The sequence below is a fragment of the Serinus canaria genome, chromosome 4 (assembly GCF_022539315.1).
Source record: "Serinus canaria isolate serCan28SL12 chromosome 4, serCan2020, whole genome shotgun sequence".
NCBI lineage: Eukaryota > Metazoa > Chordata > Aves > Passeriformes > Fringillidae > Serinus > Serinus canaria.
In genome coordinates this window covers 44,832,504-44,860,131 of record NC_066317.1, presented here as the reverse complement: position 1 = coordinate 44,860,131, position 27,628 = coordinate 44,832,504, and the positions used below count along the sequence as shown (strand labels likewise).

At 42.3% G+C, this 27,628-nt stretch overlaps 1 protein-coding gene across 2 annotated transcripts in view; it reads right to left on the bottom strand.

Moving 5' to 3' along the window:
* The window catches only part of LNX1 (ligand of numb-protein X 1), a 148,846-nt gene extending 123,445 nt beyond the window's left edge, over positions 1 to 25,401 (bottom strand). For both annotated transcript variants that reach the window (XM_018926186.3, XM_018926201.3), the window contains exon 1: positions 25,318 to 25,401. The gene's annotated coding sequence lies outside the window, so the exon portion shown is untranslated. The remainder of the gene's footprint in view (positions 1 to 25,317) is intronic.
* Between the last annotated feature and the right edge of the window lie 2,227 nt (positions 25,402 to 27,628).

Sequence of the window (27,628 nt, the reverse complement as noted above, 5' to 3'; positions counted from 1 at the left end):
AGTGGATCACAGAAAGTTTGCAATCTCTGAATTCTACCCAGAATGTAAAACACCAGAAATTCCCATGATTAAGTATTTGAAATTGGAAACAATTCACAAGCCAGGGTGGAGGCGAAGAGGAGGGGGTGGAAGTTAGTCGTACTTTACAGGAAAATGCATTCCTGTTCAAAAATCACTACAAACTGCTGACCACAACAAATTTTTACAATCACGCAGAACATCTTTTGCAATCTGTGAAATATATCCAGTGAACTTACTATTTGGAGGAAATGTTAATAAATTCATAAATCAAAAGGACTTGCACAAGTGTCCAATGTGATATGCCTTACTACACAGGTGAGGAGGCTTCCCTGAATCAATGCCTCTTTAAACTAAGCACATCCATTTTAGTTAAAAATCAACTAGTGGTTTCAAAAACTCTCAGTGATGAGGAATGTACTATAAAACTCGTTAGGTCACCTAGTTAACAGCCTGCTGTATGCCACAGGGTGTGTGTCAAGGCTTGAGGGTTTTGTTTTCCAGGGAAGTGCTTATAATCTTCAGGCTCCTTTCATCCCCCATTTCAAAAGCTGAGCAGCTTGGTCAGAATCTTTCTGGACACACACACACCTTCACTCCCAGACTAAAATTTCTCTCACACTGATGACATCCTTGCCCTGGATTGAAACCCCAGAGCTTGCCCTGAATCCACATTCAAAAAGCCCCATTAGTGCTTCTGGCCACACTGTCACTTTGAGTAAAAAAAACCAGAAGTGTCCCTTGTCCTTTTTCCAGTTGTTGTTCTGCACATTCACAGACCACTTTTCCCAAGAGACGAGGAGCTGAGGAACACACCAGCCTGGTAGGGCAGCATGTCTGCTGACAAAACAACATCTGCTCCCACCTTGCTTGACCAAAAAACCCATCAAGGTACCCTGGAAAGTCACCCTAAGCCTTGGCAACTCATTTTATCTCACTTTAAAGATAAATCTTAGGGATTCACAGCAGGGGCAAGGACAGTGGAGTGACTTGTACAGACAAGCTCAGGGCAAATTCCAACCTGTCCCTGTGTCCTATTAAGTGACCAAGTCAAGGCAGTGTGAAGTGTTCAGGATGGCACTGCCTGGAGGGGTGCCTGGCTAACAGCTGCTACTGACTAGCAGGATGCTGCCCCACCTGTAAGGCTTCAAGGAGATGCTTCTGGTTCTTCCTTCAGGGGAAAAATCTAGCAATTCAGGAGAGGGGCACTACCTCCTGTGGCTGCTCCAAGCACAGCTCTGCCCAAGAAGGAAGCTTCACCAGGGTTCACAGGCTACTGGGAAGTTTCACAGGCTGTGTCACTAAATAGAAACTTTCTTCTGAATCAGATTTTGCCCTCAGCCCAGCAACAAGACTTTCAGGAAACTCGTGTTAGGAATGGGAAAGAAATTACCAAGCACTTAAAAAAATCAGAAATGTAGAGAAACAGAATAGGGATGGAGGGAGAGAAAGACAGTATTTTTACATAGGTTCTGGGTGATGGATCTACCACAGGGAAGCTGCCAGGCATGTTTAATTTTCCTCTTCTTTTACACATTTTCCCTTTTGTCTTTCCCATGTAGAGTGACATCTTTTTGGTAATTTGTAATTATACATATCTATATATTCTGTAATAATATGTATTTTTGGAATATATTTTATTTAAAGCTATTTTGCATATTACAGCCAAAGTCCACCAAGATACAAACAATAGAAGCACTAGACACACTTCAAATCCCCCAGGCTTCCTACTACAGAAACAAAGGAAACCAGTGGTATCAACAACCACAACAAAGCTACCACAGGATGTAAGATGACATTTCCTAAAAGTCAACAGTCATCCTCAGGACCAGTGCAACACTTTGTCCATTCCTCATCTGTGGCAGGCTCCAGAGGAGATGGTGAGAGCAAATACACAGTCCTTGGGGCTGTTCATTATCAAGCATCTGGAATGCCAATGTGAACACCTTGCATTTATTCATGCTTTGCCTTTAAAGACTTTTGCCAGCATTAATAATAATGCTACTACTCATAGAGCTTTTGTAAGGATTAATCTGCTGTGATCATTAGAGTCCACTGCTCTTTACCACAGTCATGTAATAACATACTTGCTGTACTCACCAAAACCAACAAACAAAAAAACAAATCATGAAAAAGAAGCCAGCTTCAGTACATTAACATCTGCTTATGGAAATCCAGTGATTTTTTTTTCTCCTTGTGTTCTGGTGATGCTGTGTAGCTCCATTCTACAGAGTCTTAAATACCACATCTGCTCTAATCTTCATATGCCCATCATCACAACATCTGCCAATCTACCATTTCCTCTCTTTCATGAGGGCACTTTCTGTGTAAGCTGATGTACCAAGCAGTACTGCTACTGGCAGCCCTGTGAACACTTCTTTCCCCTGAGTATGGTTCACCCCGTCCTCTGAGCCTCTTCCAGAGGTCTATGGAAAGACAGCAGCTTGCCTGTCACTTTGCTTTCTACCTGTAACAGAGAATCCAAGCTTTGGCCTGACAAGTCCATAAGGAAAGGCTAGCTTTTTCAAATCCTCATGAGTTACTTGGTGTGCATCACTGGTGCATAAAGAAACAGGCTGGGGTTGGTCTCTAAATTAAAGTTCCCTGCCCTTCTCCCCATTACTGTCTCATCAACATTCCTCACTACACTCCATGCATTCCTCCTCCTCACCCTTTTTTTTTTTTGGCATAAAGACCATTTCTCCTACTTCAGGGATGAAAATTGATTACCTGAGAGTTAGTCCTTCACTTCAGTGCTTGGTAGTAGTCCCTCTTCTTTTCCAGTCTCTTTATATTTTCCCAGCCCTTCCCCAATGTCCTCAGCCCCCTCCCCAGCTTCTAAGAAATACAAGGCATAGAGAGGCCACAGCCCAGCATCATCCCTGGCTCCTCTGGAAAGGAAGCAAAGCTCCTACTTCAGGCAGTTCCTAAATTTAGCTGGGATGAGTCTGGGATTAGACCATCAAAGAAGGGAATAAAACCAAGGCGTCTCAAGTATTAGGCTGGAGTCTTAACACCATCCGCTACACCGTGCCGGGGATCGCTGCTATTGAGCAGTCCAAGTGTGCAACGTTAAAAATGGCACTGAGAAAGACCAGCACTGAAATCAAAGCAAGCAGAGATCAGACCTTTCAAAAGGACAGTATTTAGCACATTATCTCGTCCACTCTACTTTTTAGTTCTCTATTTTTAAAATTTTTTTTTTGTAAGAGGCAGCAATATTTTTATTAAGCCTGATGCTGTCAGTATAGCGCAGGAGCAGTATCCAGCTTCCCATGTGTATATGCAGGAATGTGCCACCCCCTTCCCCTCAAGGTCCTGACCTGGCACCTGTACAAGGTAACTTCATGCACCAGGCTGCCATGGCATGCTGCAGTGCAAATGGACCCTGTGTTTTGCTCCATGACAGTGTTTAATTGAGCCTGTGAGCAGTTGGACAGGTAGACAGCCCTCCTTGAGTCATGGATGCTTGTGCTCAGGGAACTATGCCTAATGGTGGTAATTGCATAACTCTGGAAAGAGCAGAGGAGCCAAGGCACACCCCTGGGTAAATGGTGCCTGATGGTATGCTTGATTATAGGTAACATGCCTGGCATGTCGTGTATGATCTCAGGGAGAGAGATGGAAGAGACCTGCTACATAACCTAACCACTACCATGGTGAAGAATGTCTCCCTTCCTGTTGGAGGCAGTGAGCCTTTCACTGCTTTCCTTTGCAGGAATCATCCACATTATTTACCACGCTCCTACCTCTTGCTGTCTCTTGTTATTATCTGTCATTATTTCCTGAGTCAGCCCATTCCCAGCAGCTAAGGGCTTCTTACAGACTCCACCTCCCACCTGCTTTTGCTTTACTGAGCACACTGACTTGTACCCATCCTTCAAAACAGGGAATGGAGAACCCTGACCTCCCCACAGCCACAGGAGACTCCTGCTCCCCACAGCAGTTTTGGGGTGCTCATGCTCAAGGCCATGGCCCAGGACAGGAGGCTTAACCCTGACACCACAGACATTCAAATTCTTTCCCTCCTTCCACTGCCTGTGCCACTCATATCTACCCACCTAAGGCACCTTTCACTTGTTTGCTGATTTCTTTCTGCTCTGCTCTCTGTGTGACAGATGTTCCAAAGGAAAATAAAAGGAAATATAAAAGGATTGCTTTCTGTCTATTTTTTATTTTTTCTTCACACGGATGTTTACACATTTTGGTGGTGCCTGCTCTGGGCTCCATAAATTTTTGCAGCATCACTGGTGCAGGAAGTCCCAGAGAGGACCCTGCATGCACAGTGCTAATCCCAAGTCACAGCCTTGTTCCCTGTTATTATCTGCTGAGCGCTGTCAGGTGCGTCACCACAGGAAGTTCTTCCAAAGTTTTCTGCCTGGTAAGTGAGGAAACACCTCATGCATACAACAGGGAGTTCAGGTGTGCATTTCTCCACACCAGGGTCAACAGATTCTGCTATTTATTTATTTATTTTGTTCTTAACCCTGAGATGGCTTCTGTGCACTTTTGACCTGCTCTCAGTTTGAGCAGCAATCATTTTTTCACAAAACGGAAGTACATACAGCCTCAGTGATGCATTTATGTAAGTATGAAATACCAGCAATTGCAGTGATTTATCTCCCCTTCTATGCATTCAGCACTGGAGATAAACAACAGTGAAAAGAAAGGAATGGCTCTGAAATTCAGAAAAGAGCCTCCTGTGTTCTGTTGACAGGTTCCTAAGCAAGCTGAGGCTGCCAGCCAGCTTAGGAGCAATGCAAGTTTTCAGACTTGTAGCCATAGTCTTTTAGTGGAGCTCTTGGGGCATTTTTTAGGAATGCAACATTTTTACAAAGAGGTCAAAAAAAAAAAAAAAAGAAAACCAGCACAATTTTTTGTTAAATGCATAAAAACTCCAGATAAAAAAAAGTATTCGAATGAAGCCTAAACTTTTCTACAATACTGCAGAAACACCTTGGTGCTATGGTTTGGGACCAGCCCATTGCTCTCTGACAGGGTTCCTTAGAGGTGATGCCTGTGTTGCCCCATGACATTTGCTCATTACTTATTGCTATTTTGTGGTTGTTGGCACAAGATACACCGAGAGGTGCCTGGTTTCCCAAAAAAGGGCTTGGGGTACCCTGGTGGAACACATCACTGGCTGCCAAGCTGGAGGCAGCAGCGCAGGAAAGGGTCTGGAGGGCTCCAAAGTTGGTAACAGGATGTTAATGGATTAATTGAGAGCATGATTTTCCCAGTAGTCCTGATATCTGAAAGATAACACTTAGAGCTGTGAACCAAATGGAAACAACCTTTTCTCCCAAAAATATTGCTCAGGCAAAAAAAAAAAAAAAAAAAAAAAAAAAAGGAAGCCCCATAATCCAGAACAAGTCAGAGACATCAAAAGATACAAAGTAAAGCTCAAAAAATAAAAATCACGGCATAATTTAGACAAATTAGTCTCTTTGCATTCTTATTCTGTAGCCCAAAACAAGGTCCTGGCTTCTGAAATTCATCATCCTATCAGAATTTAATAGAAACTGAAATTTTATAAATCAAACAAAGGCATATTTGGGTAAAAAATTATCTGACAATCTTCTACGTCACTGGAATATGACTGTTCATTCCAAGGGAGAAAATGTGATACCAAAAAAAGCTCCTGAATGATATTTTAAAAAGACAGTAAGAAGCAAACTTGTGAGCATCTGCTCTGGACTGACACCAAAGAAGCAGCAGCAGCTAAATAAAATATTTATTAAATGTGGTTCAAAAATTTATTTCAGAACTCAACAGGAAAAGTTTATTCATCCCTTCTGCTCTTAAAAATTTTTCCACCTAAAATGGCCAAAGTTTTTGCAGATGAAGAAATAAGAAATATTTTTAATCTGAACTGAATGAGAAGATGGATGCTGTCATTCTTGCACGTCATTTAGGTTTCAGAGGAAAGTCACACTCCTCACACAAGAGAGTGTTTTCTTTTCTTTGTGAAGAAGAGATGGTAATTCCTCATGGCAGTTATGTGCTTGCAGTGCACCACATAAACCAAAGATCTGCTGGAGATCATCTTTTCCAGGGAAACACAGATCTCTGGTACCCAAAGACAAATTTCCACTAATGTTGGTGGTATCTTTACAACAAAAACATTTATGCTTCTGTCAAATGCTTTAGCCTTTGGACAGGTTAATAAATAAAAAGCTCTTCTGAATATGAGGTGAACATTCACTTTTTTCTAAAAGAAAAAATCCACACAAATAACATACTTTTACAAAGTAAGCAAACCCTTAAACTAGCAACCTATAAAACATATTTATCAAAGAAGAATGTGTGTGAAAATACATTTTCTAGAAAAACACATTTATGAGCAGCAGACAAACTCTTTCTAAAATGTAGCCCAGACTAGAGGAATCTGTGATTGGAAGTGCTGCTCTGATTTAGGACTTCAGAAAACAAAGGGGCTTCCACTGTTGGGAAGAGAAGTTCCTCAGAGGGAGCTTCAGCAAACTGAGGCAAGATTTCTGCCATCCTCCTGTGTCCCCAGTTTGCTGGGAGGTGCAGACAGCAGCCTGTGCTTTATTCTGATAAACACCTTGGAGACTCATTTCCCAGTATTGAACTTCTGGGCATTGCTATTTAATTAAATCCCATCCATTTAGATATGGAAAGCCACTGCAGCTGCTCTTCAACTTCACAGGGGTATCTAAAATTTCCATGTAAAACGTTTTGTCTCCAAAGCCATGGAATTCCCATTATGAGTTATCCAATGCCAGAGTCAGTCTAAACGGAAACTGTAACTATCAAATGCATCGAAAAAAAAAGATAAAAGGAAAATGTTTTCTGCTGATGCTCCTTCCAGGATCCTCAAAAAGAATGAATGAAATTCATGGGCTTCTGGCACTAGCAGCGGGTCCAACCTGAAACCATCATGCTTATTAAAGCCTTGCCAGGAATATTTTCAGGTTTTGACTATTCCATCTGAAAAAAATGCTGAATTCTCCTGGAGGTTGACTCCAATGCTTTACCATTTCTATGTGCTGTGAACACATACATTATATTATGACCCAGGGCTGCAGCTTGACATATGGAAGCTCTTAACTTCCCAAGCTCTAAAGCAGATGAACATAGTTTATGCTTCTGCAAAATTCCTTTAAATGACACATTTTAACATTTTTGTGTTTCTGAACAAAAACCAAAACACACTGAGCAAAAATTGGGTTATTAACTGGAGTCATTAAAATGCCAGGCATAATACACCTCAAAGGGGAAAAAGAAACAATCTGGAATTGCAACACTGACATTAATTTGTTTTGAACCTTTGTAATGTTCAGCATTGCCCAAGAATAAATCTGAAAAGAAGTTATAAGAAGTTTCCCTTTTAGATAAAATGTAACACATAACTCCTTCAGGAAGAACAAAATCTGAAAAGTTGAGGTAGGCACAGATAGCAGCCGAGTGGCTGCATTCTGTCAGGGGGTTGGTGCTGTCCTAGGTGGGCAGGAAGGTGCCTGGCAAGCATCCTGTGCCCTGGGGAAGGGGAGGCCAGGAAGAGTGACCAGGCTCCCTGCTGCTTCCCTGTCCCCCTAAGATGGACACCAACGTTGGCACTCAGCCTGTGACTTTGCAGATTTGTCACAGAATTTATGCCCAGGAGCAATTTCCCTCCTCCCCAAAGAGAAAGTTTTGCTCAGCATTTAGCGTGGATTTTATGGGCTGAAATTAAAGTCATTAATTTATATCCTTTCTGCAGATGCCAAGGAGAACAGAGTAGCCCCAGTAAGATTTATGCATTCTTTAAGACTGCAGCCTGGTCCTGTACCACTGCCCTTTTTAGTACAACAGTAGGTTTAATTCTTCCATCCTCCCTCCAATGACCACAGGCCTCAGAAACACAACCTCTCCCACTACTGCCCTCTGGACTAGCTCCACTTTCTCCATTTCCTCTGGAAATAGGGCATCTGCCATACTCCAGCTGAGGCACTATCCATGTGGAGCTGGACAGAAGGATTACTTCACACTTCTTGCAAACTATGTGCCTGTTTATAAAGGCAGTGGATGTTTGCTTTTTTTGTGGCAATGCCACCCTGCTGACTCACAGGCAGCTTGTGACCCCCTCCAGAGTCTCTGGGTGCACCACCTCTCACACAGCCACCCCTCACCCCATATCTGAGTGTGCCTCTGCTGACTGCTGCCATGGGCAATTCTGTCCTCATCATGATCACACTAAATGAAAGAGTCTTGGGGTACCCCTGAAAATCTATTCAACAGCACTTCATTCAATTATTTTTCTTTAAAGACATAATTGTCAGCAGATGGCAGCCCAGCAGATGGCATGGGCATGGTTCAGAGCCCATGCCACCAAGGTGTCCATCTCCTCTGTCTGCTTTTTAGGGAGGGAGGAATGTTGATCCAGAGATGGTTTTCTGGGTGAGATGCTGCAGGCAGAGGACAGTTCTGGGACAGCACTTTGCAGAGAGTGGCTCACCAGATGACACATCTTCTGCCCTGATTCCAGGGGGAAACTGGGCTCAGCATGCCTGCAGCAAGGCTACCCAAGCAGAAAGTCCATTTCTAGCACCACCCCCTTTGCAAACAGTCTTTCCTCTGTAGTTGTCTCTGCTCATCTGGAATCAATCTAAGGCCGTGATGGAAATACATGCCCTCCACACGGGGAGGTGGGAATTTTGCTTGGGGGTCCTTGCACACACACACACAGACACACAGACAGACACACACCCACCCCCCTCAGCCCTGGGAGACCCTGGCTGGGGTCAGGCTCCCAGCTGACCCCAGGACCGTGGTGCAGAGAGGGCAGCAGCACAACCCCCTCCACAGGCTTGCCATCCTTTCCAGCCTTACGGGGATGATGAGATTTGGGGAGCAATAACTCCTTTCTCCGAGTGGTGTTGCTCAAACAAACACCACACAAGATGGTACTTTCTGTTCTTATTTGCTATGTCCTTTCACAGCACACGGGAGATGCTTGAGCAGTGAATCTAATTCAATCATGTATTTGTTTGTCATGCACTCCAGAAGGAGCCTAGGCTCCTGAATAAACATGCATTGGTCTAAGTGGGGCTGTTTTTACAAAATGCCTCTATATCTTTTCTTTCTCTGTGATCTGTGCAAAAAGGCATGTTTATAAACAAATTGCTAGATCTATTTATACTATAGCTCAAGACATTTAGACAGTAGCATCTCAGAGACTTTTGATGGAGGCGGTAAAGGGGGCTGGAAGTTGATCTGACAGGAAATAAAAGCTAAAATTGTTTCTCTAAAAACCAGCAGATAACATTAACAAGCTGGAATGAATAAGAGCGTGGAATCCAGAGCAAGCCGCTGGATGCAGCAATCTATGTGCTAAAAAATCCTCTGTCAACTGAAAGAGATTCACATTTATAGAAGAAAAACAACAGCATATTTCAGTCATAGAAGAACAGAAGTGGAGCAGAGCTACCAAAATCCCCAGCAGGATCTCATGTTTAGCCAGAGAAAGTTTCAGGGTGAGCAATATACAAAATAATAAAATAAAAGCCAAGACTAATAAATTACTTGAATCCATAGACATATTTTCTGGATGACTGGTTGGGAAGGTCAGCATGATCTCCTTAGTTTGTTCTAGAAGAAATCTTGATTAGATCCGTTCATACAGATCTTTATCACACATGTGAACTTCAAATTTTACCATGACTCTAAAAGTAAATAGCAGATGCAGGATGGAAATCATCCAAATTAAAGATGGAAACAAATTCTCTTGCAGCAGCACAGTTGTTAATGCCTCTGGAGGGGTACAGCTACGCTGAAATACAAAAAAGAAAGCAAATGTAGCAACTTTTTATCCTGGCAATGTAAGCATCAGATAAACAGCTCCTAACAAGTTCAGCTGGGGGAGGAAAAGCCCACAGCACCTGGATGAGTGGTATTAGACATAATGAGAAGGAAAAAACAGCCATAAAATGTTAGCATGCTGCAGCTCCTGAGCTGCCTGAGCACACAGCCCGTTTACAGCCCAAGCAGCTCTGGCAGGGCCTCTGGAGGAAGCAGTGTTCAGCAGGCGGCTTTGCTACGCCAGCTCCAGGAAGTCATCAATCAGCCTGGGGAGAGTTATGCTGAGATTCTGCCCAGATGAGAGGTTATCAGCAAAAATAATGCTCCTGCCGACAAAAATGGAACCAAAAATAGAAGTTTGAATACCTAATCAAACCGCAACCTTGTTGTGCTCAGCAGGCAATCTCAACACCCTGTGCAAGCTGGATGTCCCTGACCTCCTTCCAAAGGTCCTGTGGAGACACAGCAGTGCTGGTGGTAGCATTTCAGTGCGTCAAGATGACACAACAGCAAGAAATAAGTGAGCTCTTACATGAGCTGGGCAGCTTTGACTGGAAATGAAGTGGCTCACACCCAAGTAACAAGCAAACACAGCCCCATGGTGTCAGAGTGAGAATCCTGCTCAGGCCCCACAGGAGGTGTCTGGGAATGAGCAAGAGAACAAAACACCTGCAGAGAGATGCTTTCCTGCTTCCTTCTCTACATCACCTGTGAGTGAAGAAACTTGACCAAAGATTCCCATCCTCCTCGATAAAGTCTGTGCAACTGGGCTGTCAATTCAAAGAAATGAAGGCACTGTAAGTAACACTATCTCAGTGAGGGAGTACACATCTGGATACAGGGGAGAAAATAAAATAATAGACAGCTGAGGTGTGAAGTAAAAATGTGTGAACCCCTTCATTCCACCTCAAACTATAGGGAGCTATAAAGCACAAAGATAATGGGGCTCCAGGCTCCTGCTGCCTGCAGTATCTGACAGCCAGGAATGTTGGCAAGAAAATGGAAGATTTTCTTTTCTGGCATGATCACAGTGTCTGGATCAGGGTTTCAAAGTCAAATACAGTTTCATATGACAAGGTCAATATTTTCTCCAGCCTAGAGTGTCGCCCTCATTGTTTTCATGCATGTCAAGTCCAGGGATGAACTGTGGGGATCATACCTAACTGGCAGCAACTACTAAGATGTTGTGGGGTTCCCAGCTAGAAAGAGTCCTCAGAATGGCCAGCTGCCACCTAACAAATCTATGGTTAGAAAAACAGCCCCCTGTGGGCTTGAGGTAAGGAGAATATTTTTGCTTTTGACACCATCAACTGTTACATGCACAAACTGCATAGAGTCATAAAACTCTACATGGAAATCTCTACTTTAGCAAACAAGCCAGTAAAAGATGTGCATTTACAACAACAAAAAAGAAATCTACATCAAATTTCTACTCATTTAGAACAATTAAAAACATAAAAATCCATTAGCATTTACTATTGCCCAAATCTTTATAAAAGAGATATTTCTTGTTCTCATGTATGTCATATTCTTCAGGAATGTTGCCATACAGTGGAATTTTATTTTTCATATATTCTTACTACAGGTCTAGTTACTAAACAAGAAGACATCTATTAAGTATCCATGTGGAAAAAATATGTAGCTCCTCTGATGACAAAGACTGCTTTCTACTTCCATAGTCTGAAAGACAAATGATAAAACACTTTCTTTTCAAAATAACAATAGTAGCTAAAGTTAGCCCTTTTTGCTGGTCCTAGCAAATCATAAAAATCCCCTATAGTGCCTTTTATACCTCTACCATCCCTTAACAGCTGAGTATATTCTAGCTGTGATGGATAAGAACAAAAAATGAGCAGTTCTGTTGGAAATCTATCTTCAGGATGAGCACAGGTGCTGCACATCTGGTTGTGCACCTAGTGGTAAATATTTGAAAGTGCTCAGGAAAATAAAGGAAGCTGAGATCTTAAACAGGAAGGGAAAGTATAAAAGGGGTCAGCAAGGGGTTAGCAAGGAATGCTGCTTGCAATGTGAATATGAAAACACCACCAAAAAAAAAAAAAAAAAAGAAATCCACACTGAGAAATGGAAATTTATCAAATTTATTCCACTGAAAGGAAGTTAGAAGTCTATGCCATCCCAGGAAACATGAAGTTCTGTTCCTTCAAGTCACAGTATCTCATTAGATATGCTTTTCTAGTTCTTACTTCTGTATCAGTGTTCTCACCACTTCTCCTACTTGTACTATGATGTATGATATCATCTGCAAGGTCATTGACCAGACATTATGGACCAATTTCCTACAAGCTGACTTCAGATCAGTTGCAGATGACTAGTTTGTTTGTGCCAATGATGCTGAGCATTTGAAATTGTTTTATCACGCAGACAAGATCTTCATTTCTGAGGAAGGAAAAACTGCATCTTCTCCTTTTCATCAGAAATCAGGAATGCATTAGAATATTTTTGTCAATATAAACATTGTAAATTTATATACCTATGAAAATTTCAATACACTATTCATTTCTAGGCCATTTATGGAGCTTGACAACTTTGAAAAATATTAATCTTAACAGTAATATATAATCCCAGAGAGAGATCATAAAATCATCTCTCCGTTGTAAAAATAGTTTGATAAAATATCAAATTTATTTCACTGCTGATCAGATGTTTTCAATGCTAAGAGGTTACCCAGCTGATTCTTACACCACCACTATAGCAAGGCTGGAAGATGCTCTGTTTTCTCTTCTTAGATCTGGGCTGCAGGTTTTGTGTCTTCTGCAGGAAACCTGCCCCAGAAAAATGCTGTACAAGTACACATTTTCTTTTCAATATTCCTACAGTGCTTGGAATTGTTTGTCTCCTTATCTGTTGCCTGTTTTCATTTTGTGGAGTTCCACTGAATGCCACAATCTTTAGCTTTTGTGTTTTTAGCAGGGACTGTTATTCTCTTAACTTGATTGCTCAACATAAATCTTTTCAGATTTACTGTTTTCACCTCAGACAGACTATTTACTATTCAGCATAGAAAATCTTTTTTTTTTTTTTTTTTTTTTGTGAAAAGAAAAAATATTTTTCTACTCTAAGTACACAGCACAGATTTGCCCTTATCCAGAACACTATTTCTTAAAATGAGTCTTCCATTAAAACAGATAGGTTTAAATTACAGAGAAAATGCTCTGCAAACTAATCAGTGTTGCACAAGCAGAAACAGCTCAGGAGACCTGGAAAGACTCTGGTTCCACAGCATTCATCCATTCCCCCAGCCCTCAGACATTCAGTTTTCCTGTCATTCTCCCTCCTTTTGGGAAATTGTTACATTTTGGTTTAATGCAAGGCTAAAAATCTGTCCAGAAATGGATGTGTTAATAGGGAGTAAGAAACAAACCATTCTTTAATGATTTCCAGTAGGAAAATCACATTGTAGAGGCTGTACTGAGTTTTTTCTGGTAGTTCCTATAATGAATTTTGTTACACACATAAATTTGGAACAGCATTTTTAAGTAACAGATAACCACAGAGCATATCACCCACTGCATTCCCTTGCTGTTCATGAAGAGAGTTGACAACACAGCCCAGTGTTTGTCTGTCATTTTCATGAGCTGAATCCAAACCCAGCCATTCTCTTTTCCATCTGGGGCCATAAAACTCTGAGCCTGTCCTGGAAGTACAGGCATTTCAGGCTCAAAAGGAAACTTCAGCAATTGTAGAAGAGCCTGGATTACTCTGCAGCACATAAGGTTTAGGCTGTTCATTTTTTAAAACCTTTCCTGCCATCAAAGATTGCAACACGGACTTACTTATTTCAAGCACAGATTTCCATCTGTGTCCTGTTTGCAGAGGTCTGCTGGGGGACAGGAGATGAGGCAGAGCTAAATTCCTGCCCCTTCTCTCCTCCCCAGCCAATGCAGCCAGCCAGGGCCACAGGGGACAGCTCATCTCTGCCACCACCCAGGCCCAATGCTTCATTGCAGGCTGCATATAATTACTTGGAGAAGTGGTTTGCACAAAACAGGGTATTCCTGTGACTTCAGAAATGTTTGCAGGGAAAGCTCTGTGCTGTGTGTACTTCTTGTAGAATGGTGAGCCCTGAGTGACATTTGTCATGAGCCAACATCAATGACACTGCTGATGGCCTGAAGATTGTGCTGGAGGGAGTGCTACCTTGGGCATGTCCTGATCTACCTGTCCCTGAAAAGTTCCTGCTGGCTACCATTAATCAAAGAATCATAGAATGGTTTGGGTTGGAAGGAACCTGAAAGATCATCTAGTTCCAAACCCCCTGCTGTGGGGAGGGACACCTTTCACTAGACCAAGTTACTCAGAAGTTCAACCTGGTCTTGAAGACCTCCATGGACAGGGAGTCCACAACCTCTCTTGCTTTCCTAGTAACATTAAAGCAGATCCAGCTCCACAGCTCTTCCCCTCTTCCCCTGCCCTCTGTGACTGTGTTTGGCAGCAAGGTTCAGTACAGAGGTGCTCAGTGCAGTCCTGTCTTGCCATCTATTACTAATGGTTGCTCCACTGCAGGTGGGCCTGGAGAGCCACACAACAACACTTCCAAACTTCACCTTTTACAGATGAATGTCTGTGTGTCTTTCAGACACCTTCACGAGTGTCTAGCATTTCAAAATACTGAAAGCATCTGCTCTTGGCATTCATATTTTGTGGGAATTTTGCAGAAGGATGTAAATAGTAATAATATGAAATATACAGGTGGGTTTGGGTGGAGATTTTTAACATCTTCAAGACAAACCTGATAAATATTTTTCAAGTATTTTAATGAATCAAGTACACATTTAAAAAATATTTTGTCCATCTTGCTTTGTTCAACTCATAAAACTCCCACAAAAAATGCAATATTTTATTTCAACAGAATTAGAGGACACATGGGAAGAAAATCTGTAAACATTTTTATGTCAAGCTAAGTCCATTATCTGTCAGACATTTGTATTTGCATTTCTGTTCTCCTAACACAGTTTGTTAACACCTACACAAATTCACATTTCTCCATGCCACTGAATACAGATTCATTGTTTACATTTGCCACCTCTTCTTCCTCTCTCCCTTTCTCCTTCCCTCGATCTGTCTCCAAAGAGATTTGACCAAAAAGCTTCACCCAGCTCAGCTACTGTCAGCTTTTACAGGCATTTGGGTGCCCATGTGCAAAGGCTGAGGGCAGACCCTCACCCCAGCTTTGAAATCAGACTGCATACCAATACTTGCAGTTTCCAATGCAAACATCTTCCTTCTGTTCTTCTTTCCCATTATTATTTTTCCTCTCTTCTTTCCATGCTCTCACGCTCATGGTTGAGGGAGGTATAAACAGAGTCTCACCATAGCCCAAAATACATAGCAGCACTTTGGGAAGTTTGACAAACAGCAATACATGTTTAGATTTCCTGGCTCAGAGACAATGCAGAGAGGAGGGTTCTGACAAGCTTCCTGGAGATGGGATGCAATTGCTCTGCTCTGCAATATACAGTATGGGTTACAGGCACTTTGAACATTTACAGAGCATCAGCTCAAGAGGAACAAATCATTTTTTAATCTTTGGGTTGTAATTAAATTGCAACTTAGTAGAGTTTCTGCATATGAGAAAGCAGACTGGAAAGAAATCAGATTGCTGCGAGCTAAAAAGGAATAACTAAGAAATAACTAAGGAATAGCTAATAAGAATGTAAGTATGGCACAGTCCCTTTCAAAGTGCCTCTCAGATTTTGTCATCTCTTCCTCCTCTGACTTCTCTAGGAAATATGTATCCCTTCATCACTTCCTTATCTGTATGACTACTCATTTCCTGTACACATGGCAATTGGGACAATTCACAAAATTTCTCGAGATCCATGGAGCCTAGGGAAAACAGATTGGAATTTGCAGGTGATATTTGTGCACATTGCTATAAAAAAGATCTGAACTAACTTCATAGCCATACAAATAACCTGATTTGTATTTCCAATCTTGATACCTAACAGATACCTAAATATATTTGAACTTTTCCTGTCTTGGTTGGTCCTTAGCTTCCCTTCTCTACAGTGGGAGCTGTAGAGCATCTTCCTTGCCCACAGCTTTTTCCAAACTCTTTCTCCTCCATTTCAGAACTGCTTTCTCTTCCCCTTCAGTGCCCACAAATCCCCTGGCAGGCAGATCCCATCATCCCCAGATCTCTGGGTCAGCTCCTTGCATTCTCCCATGTTGCTGTCCCCAAGGCAAGAAGCAGTTGAAAATTATGCAAAGAAATTCCAAATCCTTCCCATATTTTTAAATTGAATTTTTCATTTCAAAATTTGGATAATTTTTTTCTGCAGTGAATTTATACCTTTTGAAAGCATCATTATTTATAATGCACTTTAACTCCAGTGATCAGTTTTAGTCTTCATCAATTTGCATTTTTACTAGTGTGATTCAACAGACCCAGATTTTTAGAACCAGAAAGCTAATGTTTTCTGAAAAGCTGAGCAAGTAGTACAAGAGGTCAAGCACACTGAAACTGATCTCTCAAATTTAAAGCAATTGCAAAAGCAATGCTAACTTGCTTTCTTTAAAAAGAAGGAATAAAAAGCAGATCACAGAAAGTTTAAATGAAGCTGGGGAAACACTTCATAAAGATATTTTTATCTCACAACACTTATCAATAGTTTGTATAGAAACGTCAATGCACAGGACACACTCCTGCCCCTAAGGCACTCAGTTCCCCCTTTCTCTGTGGGGACATTGCTTAGAAGCACACATGATTCACTCTTGGAATATCAGTATAATAATCATAATCACATAAAAATATTCTGGCTGCTCTTTGCTTTTTTGGCTCACATTCAAAAGAAAACAACCGTAAACTGCTTCAAGAATACTGAAGGGGTTTCTTTCTTTTCCATGAAAAATCACAAATATATTTCCTAACACAAATGACAAAAACTTTGGTAATGGATAAAATCTGAAGGAAAAAAAACCCTGTTTCAGATATACCTCAGCTAAAGGAAAGACAGCCTCAAAACCAATGTCCACCATACTGCAGTGGCACTGAGATTTTTATTATTTAAAGGCAGTCTTTCTCAGTGTAAGAAACCTTCAAGGGAATAATGAGGGAATTCAAATATATCCAAGAAAAAAAGCAGGACATGCAGAACTTGAGACAGCTTACTGCATTGTTCTGAAATGATCTGTTCAAGCAGGCATGTTTTAACTCACATCACAGGCACTTTTAAGTGATCCTGCTGCAATCTGCCTGATTGCATTTAATGTACAAATATAGGTATACAAATATTTTAATTCATAAAGTCGCAGCATTGGTTAGGCTCATGAGGGATGTGCAAGTAAAATTCACAGAAAAAAAATCAAGCTCTTCTTAAATGCAACAACAACCAAAAAAAAAAAAAAAAAGAAGACCTGTAGGGAATAGGTTTTAGGAAGCAGTAATTACATCTGAGAGAGGCAAGGTTATCTGGGATTTATAAATTTTTCCAAATATTTATGCCAGGTGCTAAAAAGCAGCATTGCCCTTGCTTAAAACTATTTGGACAAGCAGGCTTACAGCTTTCCTCTCTGTGTAAACAGTATAGCAGCATTCTAAACAGATTAATAGCAGTATCAGTTCAAGTCAAATATTTGTGTAAGCTAGATGAGTGGAAAAGGTAGTCTATGGGGAATATTTTAACCACAAATTCTAAAAGGTACAGAAGTGTCCTGCCTGCATGCAAACAGCCCACCTTGGCCAAATAATTCTGTTTAAAATTAAAAGGTTTCATGACCTAATCCATTACTTCTGGTGACCTAAAAAAGGTTTTCTCTCCCTTTCAGCACTATCAGAGATATTTCTGTTTGGGCTAACCATCACCATTCAAAAACAAGATTCAATGATCATGCTCTACACTGAGAGGGGATAACCGATTCTCTCTGATCTAACTATTGGTTTATGGTACAATTATGAGTGAATAACTAATGCTCACATTGTCACCTCTGCACCCAGACAGAAGGGAAAGCAGTGGAGGGGAGATGGGGACCCCACTGCCATGCCATGTCACAGCACAGGAGAGCCCCTGGGCCTCAGGGCAGGCTGCCTGGACATGAGCTGTTCCCAAACAAAGTTACTGCTGCAGCTTTTTGAGCAGTAAGGGTCTCATCCTACTCTCAGTCTGTAACAGAAGAGAATCTGGAATAACTCTTGTATAGCTCCTAAAGCTCCTATAGTCCATAAAACCTATAGGAGAAACACAGATTTTATGGGGGTGTTCTGAGTCAGACGAAATTGGCAGACACTAAACCAGGTTGAATTTATGAAGACTAAAAAGCTGAAGTGACGTTTGTCTCCCTCATATCCATCACCAATGGGTTTGGAGAAAGGTTTAGACATCCCCTTGCATATGAGTCACCATCACATGTTCATTTCTGTCTAAATGTTTTTAGTTTTTGAATTCAAGTACAAATTAATTTCAAACAACGAACAGCTATGGAACTAGAGGAGCATATCACAGAGGCTGAACTATTTTATAGCTTAAACCTGATGGGTCATATTTCACCATTGTTTTCAACATCTGCAGCTTTCTCTCCTATTGTGGAAGACAGAAGTAAGGGTCTTGCAGGAGACTTAAGTGCCACAGCTGTACTGCCTCAAGAGCTGGAGGGTAAGCTCTCCCTGAGAGCAAGCAGAGAGAGGAAGCCTGACACAGCTACAGGAATTCACTGCTGGTTTGTTAAACTGGGCACTGGTCTTCTACTGCATGTGAAGCCAGACAGCAATGGTAAATTGACCCACATCATAGACAGTGTGGTGGGAGCAGTCAGTGAAAGGGGAAATCCCCTTCCCATAAAATCCAGTCTCTAAACACCAGCCCCTGTTGGGCTCTGGGGAGGCTACAAGTCCAGCAAAGCCACCACCTCCAGGACTTGCCCATTTCTTGCACTACCACAGTGCATGGCAGTACAGCCCTAAATCTGCTCATTTGGGAGCCTCAAACAGGGTTTGAAAGAGCAGAAGGGGAAGAGGCACTGCTGGCTGCACCAGCAGCAAGAAAGGGGTACACTTCAAGGCAGACAGCTCCAGTCAAAGTAAGCAGGGGGCCTGTTAAGTCAGTGGTCAGTGACTTTTTCTGCTTGGCACAGTAAGGGGCATTTGTGTGGCCCAAGAACAATGTGGGAGGTGATGCACCTGGTGTGCAGCTCTACCAGGTCATCATCTCATCATCTCCTCTCCAGCCTCCATGTGTGGTCTGAATTTGTCTCTGTGTTAAGCTGCAGATCCAAACTGTGACAGCAGAGACCTACTAATACAGGGGAGAAAAGGAAATTAAATGCTCTGTGTACAAGAGCTGCAAACAAACAAACAAACAAACAAAGGTTTCTGCAGAGGAGCAGCAGTGTGTCTGGGCAGAGTAGCTTCTTCCCCCATCATTTTTCTAACTTCGTGCAGAGGTGTACAAGAAGGTGAGAAAGGCTTTTGGGACACACACTGCAGGAGCACCTTCACTTGCTGCAGGTGACTGCCCTGGGAGGAGGCAGGAGGGAGGAATGAGGTACTTCCACAGCCAGAGGCATGAGGAGGAAGGAGGAAACAAACGAGTCCTCATGTGGATGCAGGAGCATCAGGTGCTCCCAGAGGAGAAGGCTGTGAGCTTCAATGCTGCCACTCCCAGGAGTCCCAACTCTGAGTGCAAGAGTTTCTGACCCAAGGGCAGCCAGCACAGCACTTCCCAAATAGTGGCACATCCTTACCAAGAGCCAGGGGCTTTTGCAGAGACACCTCAGGTACATGCTGGCCAGAAATTTTACTCCCTTGCTTCACATCCTGTCTTCATTTGCAGAGCCAAGGGAGCCAGCCCACATGTAAGTGTTGCACAAGGTCCCTGACAAAGCACCTTGTGCCCTCTCTGGTTTGGAAAAGCCTGCAGGACCAGCAGCTCACACTCCTGAACTCCCTCTGACTTCTTTTTGCTGCACAGGCTCCAGAGAAGAAGCCTTGTGTACGACCTGGTTTTCCAGCTGGTTTTCAGCATTCCCAGCTGAGGTTTCTTGCAGGAAATGTGCACCTTGGAGCCCAGCCATCTGCATCGGCTGTAATCCCAGAGGCCTTCCTGTCTCACTGGGGCTGAGGCTAGGAGCTGTGGAGCCTGGCACAGGAATTGTCCTGCCCTGTCCCAGACTCAGAAAGGCAAGAAGTTAAAAAGAAAACACAAAACAACCCAAAATACATGACCACAATCCACTGTTGCTCAGCAGTTGCTCTGGTCTGATTGCTGCTGTTCATGTGAAGTTTAGAAAGGTTTTGTTCAGCCTCAAGACTGTCCTCCCATCTGAGCCTCAGCTTGCAAGGAATGCTCACAGTAAGAAAACTCACAACTGTCAAATATTAACTTTTGTGTGATTACAGACAGGGGCTATAAATCCTGGGCTCACATCTGAGAGATAAATGAGTTTGGATTAAATACTTCATCTTCAGAGGCTTGAGTGCTGAATTTCAGCTATTTTGTTCAAGTACAGAGGTGGTGCTCTAAGCTGCTATACATATTTCCTGGAAATGTCATTGCCAAAGAAAAATTGCTGAGGACAAGTGGGACTGGATTAGAGTTTATTCTAGAAGATCAGGAAATGGAAATGAAGTTTTAACTTAGATTTAGATGTCTGGTTTTCAGAGGATTCTCCTCCAAAGCAATGCCTCCACTGAGTTGGATTTGTAAATGAGTGAATCCCTCTTTCAGAGGATGATGACTGCTGGTAGTCTGGCCTTGTCTCTCATGCCGCAAATATTTTCTTTCAAAGGTTTCTAATCATAATTAGTCTTCCAGGAACATTTCTCCAGAATGTTGGATTGTTTCCAGAACACAGGCCAGGATCTTTGTCTTGGGTGATGATGCCTCTTCTCCTTTCAGGAGTTACTGGACTGGCAATTCAGCTGGAGTCATCTAACTGGTCAGACAATCTGAATCATACAAAATCTGGTCTCACTCATCTGAGGAAATTTCACATTCTTGTACACACAGCAACACAGGAAAGACTCCCACATTTTCTAATGACTAATCAAAGATACAGCTATTTGTGAAAGAGATTTAAAATATGGCTCTGTCCTTACACTGGTGTCAGAAGTGCTATAGACACAGCACACACTTCCACTTTGTACCAATGGATTAATACAAATCTACCAAACATGTTATCACCTATTTTAACTTACTGACAAAGACATTTAACTTGCAGAGTATTGAGAGAAAACATTTTTCCATCTCAACTAAAAATAAGAATAATAGCTCAATTGCATACAGGAAGTATGAAATGCTCTTCAAAACAGGAAGGAGAGGATGCTTTCTGGATGAACAACACATCTAGATGCACATTATTTTCTAGTCCAAGTGGATTTTGTTCCAGATGAGCATCTTTTTTATACTGCTGCTTGTGTAGGTGGGATACATTACATGTTTGTCTTTCATTAGCAGACTTTAGTTTACTCAGTTAATAAATATTTAAAATAAAAAAAGCTCACAGAAGTCTGGTCTTTTAGATATAGCTCTTGAATGTAAAGCACTGCACAGAAAAATAAAGTCATTTGACATGTAGCTTGTATTCCAGTGACTTTTTTTAAACATCTTTATGTTGTATGGTAACATTATACCATAAGAGGGGGGGAAAGGACACGTTTGGGGGGTGTGGGGGAGTCTAAAACAAGGATTTTGAGACTGAAACAATTTTTAGAAAAGTTACAGGAAACCCAGTTAAATGGATGCCAAAAATTTTCCAACAAGACAAGCCAAATTCAATGTAATCTAAGGAACATCAGAGGAACACTCAGAGTCTTGCTATGATTATCTGTGTCTGTGCCTCCACACAGTCCAATTTTCAGTGCAGTGTGACTTAGCAGGGTGTTCATAAACCTAACCTTCCACTTAAGGCACATTAAAACTAAATTAAGCATCCCACTGAAGTGCCATACCATATGCACAAGTACCATGCAAGGCATTGATTAAAGGGGATGTGCAATCATTCCAAACTCAGAAATACCTAAAGCGTTCTTGCCTTCCAGCAAATCATGTGCTACAGTTGAGCTGGCAATGGCTTTCATCCAGCTAACAATACAATAATTTCTTATACTCTGTGGAGATGGGATTATCTCATTTCCTCCCTCCCTTCCATCCTTTTCAAAATTTAATGGCAATTAATATGCAAACACACTAAAGAGGTTTATTCTTAAGTGCACTGACTCGTAATTTAACCCACGGAAGATCCAGAGCCAGTCCATTTCCACATCAGCAGAGATACACCACTCTGGATGGGTGCAATCTTTCCCACAGCACCCTCTGCATTCAGAGCCTGGCAGAAACCAGACCTTGCTGAGCTCTCATGATGAGTCAGTTACACCTAGGGGTCTCACACACCTCCACTGGGACAGAAATAAACTGCACTTAAAATAGGGGTTTTTTCCTCTATCCTCCCCCTGCTTTCTCATCTTTTAGATGGATGTATTCTTTGGCTTATTCCTACTCACAGGAGGAAAACAGAGGATGCATTAGGCTGGTAGCTCAGTGTATAAAGATGAAAGGCTAAAAATCAAGCCAAGGAATCATAAAACTTTCAGGGCTAACTGATGAAACCTTCTGGAAGCTGTCTGAGCATATATATTTGTGTGCCTTTACAGATCATTCTGCAGATGAGAAAGGCCCCTTCACATTTTTTTTTCTACCACCAGCCAGTCTAAGCAAAGGAGCAAGCCTTGATGGCACATGCTTGCATCTCCCAGCCCTGCAGTGCAGGATGCCAAAGGACCCCTCTTGCTGGGGATGGTCATGAAGAGCACTGACTTTCAGTCTAGGCTGCCCTACTACAAGATATCAAAGTAAAAATCAAGTAGACTTGTGGCTGTGCAGAGGTCAGTGAAATGAGCAGAGAGCTGTGGTGACCCTCCCTTAGTAATCCAAATTGCTGGAGGCCAAATGAGAGGAGTCTGGGACAGTCACAGCCAAATTTAAGTCTGGAAGAAAAATTCTTGATTGGACACAACATCTGTTGTCCAGCCCAGGAACTGCAGATGTGGATCTCAGCAGCTTATCCAACAACTGACAGTGGGGAATACAAGCTGCAGCTTGCTGCAAGTCGAGCAGCTTGAGGAGCTGCTGGACTGTCCAGAAGCAGCAAGGCGCCTGGAGGGGCCCTGTGCACCTCGTGGGGTGCCTTGCCAACACCAGCACTACAGAACCTGAAAAACTCATTAAGACATCTGAGGTAGACTAACAGGCCAAGGGGACAGTCCTTCACTATGTAGAAAGAGCAATGCAAAGGGCTTTATGTCCATCACATCATAAGCATCAATCCTTCCATGGCACCAAGTGAAGCTGTCACAGTGTTCTTTCAATCTCTACCTTTTCACCCATCAGCCAGTGATGAGCTGTGATCACCTGCCATCCTAACCAAGGAAAAACCTCACACACCCAATCACAAGCAGTTTGGGTCTTTGAAACAGATGGTGAAAGAAATACCCTGTATAAATGAGAAAATTCTGCTAACAGCTTGCAGAGAAAAAAACCAAGCAAACAAACGTTGCCTTTCTCTCAACAAAATACATTTCTGAACTGTTCAGAAAAGCTGTACTTTTCACAAGCAGAGACTTCTATGATGCTGGCTATTTTCCAATCGATTCCCTGGTATTACAGGAGTGCTTTGGCTGGAGGATTTCCTTGGCCAGAACAGCCGAATTTGAATTTCAAATCTCACAGTCTACACAGTGCAGACTTCCCTTTCAGGAAGCACTTTAGTCTTCTAAATTTCAAATTCCAGATTTTAGCAGACTTGGCAAAAGACTAGGATCTGTGATTGTGAGTGCAAAATATTGGAAGTATGAGTGGATGCCAGCAATTCCATCCTGTGCAGGCAGGGCAGCTATGTTTGCAAAAAATCCTCTCCTGAGAAGGACTTCTGATCCAGAAATGTATCATTACTGTTGCAACGTTTGCTTCTACAGTACAGTCAATACAATTAAGGTCTGAAATAAGACTGACTGCTGGTCTGGTACAGGAAAATAGTGGCAGAGAAGAGACCATAAAATCTATGTATTTCTTCTAGTTTTCTTTGCTTGGGTATCCACAGCTGGGCAGCAGGCAGTGTCAAAGCAGTAGGAGGGCGACTAAAGGAGCCTGGCTTGCCCAGGGACCTCCTCACTGCGGAAGGCACCAACCATTTCCCATCCCATGACAGCAGCTGAGCAGCAGGTTCTCCCAGAGCCTTTGATCTGGGCCAGCATACAGCCTGTTCCCTTCTCTGCAAGACCATTGCCTCCTCCAGAAAAGGATATAGTTTCTTGAACTCATTGTGGCTCATCATGATACCCAAACCACTCCAGATTTTGGTGCCCTAGATGTATAGCTTAGTCTAAAATATCTCAAGAGATGCAGCTGAACAATTTCAGGAAAATGGATTTTAGCTGCTACTTTTTTTCTCGTGAGCTGAGTGCTTATCTTGATGCACTGTTACAGTTCCCTCACCACACAATGAATCAGGAAGAGTAAATACACATGGACCTGAGGCAGTAGGCTGCTGATGTCTGTTCTACCACCCACTGGTACAATCTAATCCTGTGTGTGACAAAATCAAACCAACCACCTTCCACAACACGCAGTCTGCTGTAGTTGTTTTTTTATTTTATACAGTGACAACAAAATAAGTTTGTAAAAAAATATATGCACCTCATTTACATACATATATAAACATATACATACATGTAAATTCCAGTACTGTGAGTAGCCATGAATGGAAGCAAGCCAACTTGACAATTAGCCAATATAAAGAGAGCTAAAAGAAATTTTAACTCATACACCTATCCCTACTTTCCCAGCCAAAATGTGGTTTAGCCATCACTTTTTCCTATTAACAAAAAAAAAAAAAAAAAAAAAAGAGTAAATGTTTCCGCTACTCCTGTGTTAAAACATGTAGAAATAGGAAAAGTTACTAACACAGTGACTGTATGGACAAAACTTCCTAATTTCTATACCCAAAGGGTAACATTGTGGTATTATTGTGGTTGACAATACTCAGAAATCAGCAGAGCCAAGATTTCTCCCCCAAGCAATTCAAACTCACAAATTAAATAAAATATAGAAAAAGAGAAAGATGTAACATGCTTGATCTCATGCAGTCATTAACCTCAAGTACGCCTGCCTTTAGCACAACACCTCTAGAGTCCTCTACCTCCTCATTCTTAGAAATTTCAGTCTTGGGAGAGATTTTTCTCAATCTGAAAAAAGTTTCAAGCCATGCAGCAGTGAAGCTGCAGAAGGGTTTAAGTGGCTTGATGAAACTTAAGAGAAAAGAGGGAGTCAGCACCAGAGCTGAGAGCAGCACAGTCTGATCCTGTTTTAAACCCTTCCAATCAGTCTGCAGCCTTGATCCTTCAAAAACTCAAAACGCTGCTCAGGTTAGGAGCATCTTTTTCAGGAACCTACTGTTTACAGCATAAATTCCCTGAAAAAAAAAATAGGCAAACCAAAAAGTAACAAATAAAAAAGGAGCCTGGCTCAGAAAGCCATTCCATACCTTTAAGTGCTTTGACAGTTGTGTTTTCTTCCTTCTCAGGAGGTTTGTTGGCAGCCTTAGCCGACCTGCAGCCTGCTATGTCTTTAATCATGGGCTTCTGGCCATGGTTCATCTGGGAGCTGCTTCTACGTTCCTGGTTAATTTTAGCCTTCCCCATTAGCATTAGGGGAGATGTGATGTCTGGCATGGAGGTAGAGGGAGCACTGGCTTTCAGGCTTGGGGGTAACTTAGAAATCTTGCTGTGGTTCTGACAGGCGTCAGCTTGTGCAGAGAGAGGGGCAGTTCTTTCACCAACACACAGGAGCCAGGTGACACCAGGCCAAGGACCCCACTGCTGAGGGGGCAAGGGCTGCCTTGCTGCTCACTTCCCCCTCCTCAACACTATTTAAAGATGAGAGCAAAATGAAGAGCTTTGCTGCACTCTTTGGGGCTGCCTGCTTCCTGTGGCCCGAGGAGAGAGGTGTACATGGGCATATGTTCCTCCCCAAACAAGTCACACAGCCCAAAGAGCTGCCAGCTACTCTCTTCTTGCCCCACGCAGAAAGCTGGGCAGCCTCTGGCCAAGAAGCATGGGAAGAAAAGTGAGAAGGACTTTAACTTTTGAAATCTTGCTTAAATGGCAAAGGCAAGAAACACCATAAAGGAAAAGGTTCTGGATGTCTCTATGGTTACTTTAAGAAGACATTGATATCTTCAGAAGATTTTCCCCTCTGGACACCATAATTCAAGAGACATAGTCCATATTCATGGGCAGCAAATGTATGAACTGTTTCCCAGGACCATCACAGTAGGAGCAGGATCTTCATGGTGCACTAATTACGGGGAATGGTGAGGATGAACAAAGTGCACTCCAAAACTCCTCGTAGATGCATTAAAGATGACATCTCTGCTCAGAGGCTCTCCCAGAGCATCCCATCAGACTCTACTAGTCATGTCACTTCATGTTATTTGATGTGATGCCACACATGGCTGATAAAACCAGACAGACATACACAACAGTAATGCAATCGTGCCTCCAGAAAATGGTAAAATTAGTCCCCTGTGACATTGTGACCAAGTAAATTACAGCCAGAGTGGAAAAAATATGTTTCACATGTATTTTTTTGTGACATAGTATGAAATTATTCATTTAGTTTTACTCTCCAAAACTTCTTGCAAGCAGCTGGCCCTGTAAAATAGGGACAGTCCTACAGAGGGAATATAAACTGCCCTTTTGTATGTGTAAACGGAAAGCAGCCACAAAATACATCCTGTTGACAAAAAGAGATAAAATCCACTGGAGTGGAGTGGAAGGAGCAAGTCAGGTATGCTGCAACAAAGCATTCATTACTTCATCACATCTTTCTGGAAAAATGATGATGCTTGCCATCATGTCAAATTAGAAGAGACGTTCCTTTCAATTTAACACTGTGCTCCCAGTCCAGGCCTCTGGCCTCCAGGATTTTAGGTCCTGAGCTGTGAGTCAGCAGAGCTACTGCATTGCTGAACTGGTTCAAGCCTCACTCATCGAGCCTTTATCAAAAGGACTGTAGTGCCATTACCTCCCTCCTTGGCTATTACCCCACCTTCAAGCAGCTGAAGCCTTCTCTCTATCCTTGTTTGCTACTTCAAAATCTCCCCTTTGTTCATGCTGCCATACTGGATCAGACAAAAAGTCCATTTCTGGGGTCTGGCAGCCCTCCATGGCCCCCAGTATGCTCTCAAGGGAAGCACTGTCCTAACTTCTCTCACCCACTGTACTTTCTCTGCTATCCTTGATTAATACATAGGTTGTAGCAATCATAGAGTATAAATATTTTTGGCATGAAATGGAACTATTATTGATGTTAAATCATCCCATAAAAGCCCTTATGGTAGATTTCACAGATACTGGATAGCATATAAATGCTTTATGCTGTCAAGCACTGTTTGGGGAAATATAAACACCTTAAGTTCTTTACGTATATAGAACACACACTGCATGATTAGCCTGACCTGTCTGCAGTGCTTCTCAGTCCCTTCCCAGTTCTACTATAGTTGTCCATTTTCCCCTCTAAGACAGTAACAACAAACACCAGAAGCAGGACTGAAGGAAACCAAGCCTAAATTCTTCTTCAAACACATTTTTTAAGTTTGGGCCCAAATATTTCAGTTCTTTCTGAGAACAAAGCCTGAGGAAAATTCAAGTTTTTTAGCTCACATTAAAAAACCCACCATACACTTACAAGAAAAACACTCAAGCCTTCTTGCTCTGAGGGTGGGACTTGGGATTTGGCTGCAGGAGCACAGGAGCACAGGGACTGTGACAGCCAAGGCATGACTGTAAGAGTGG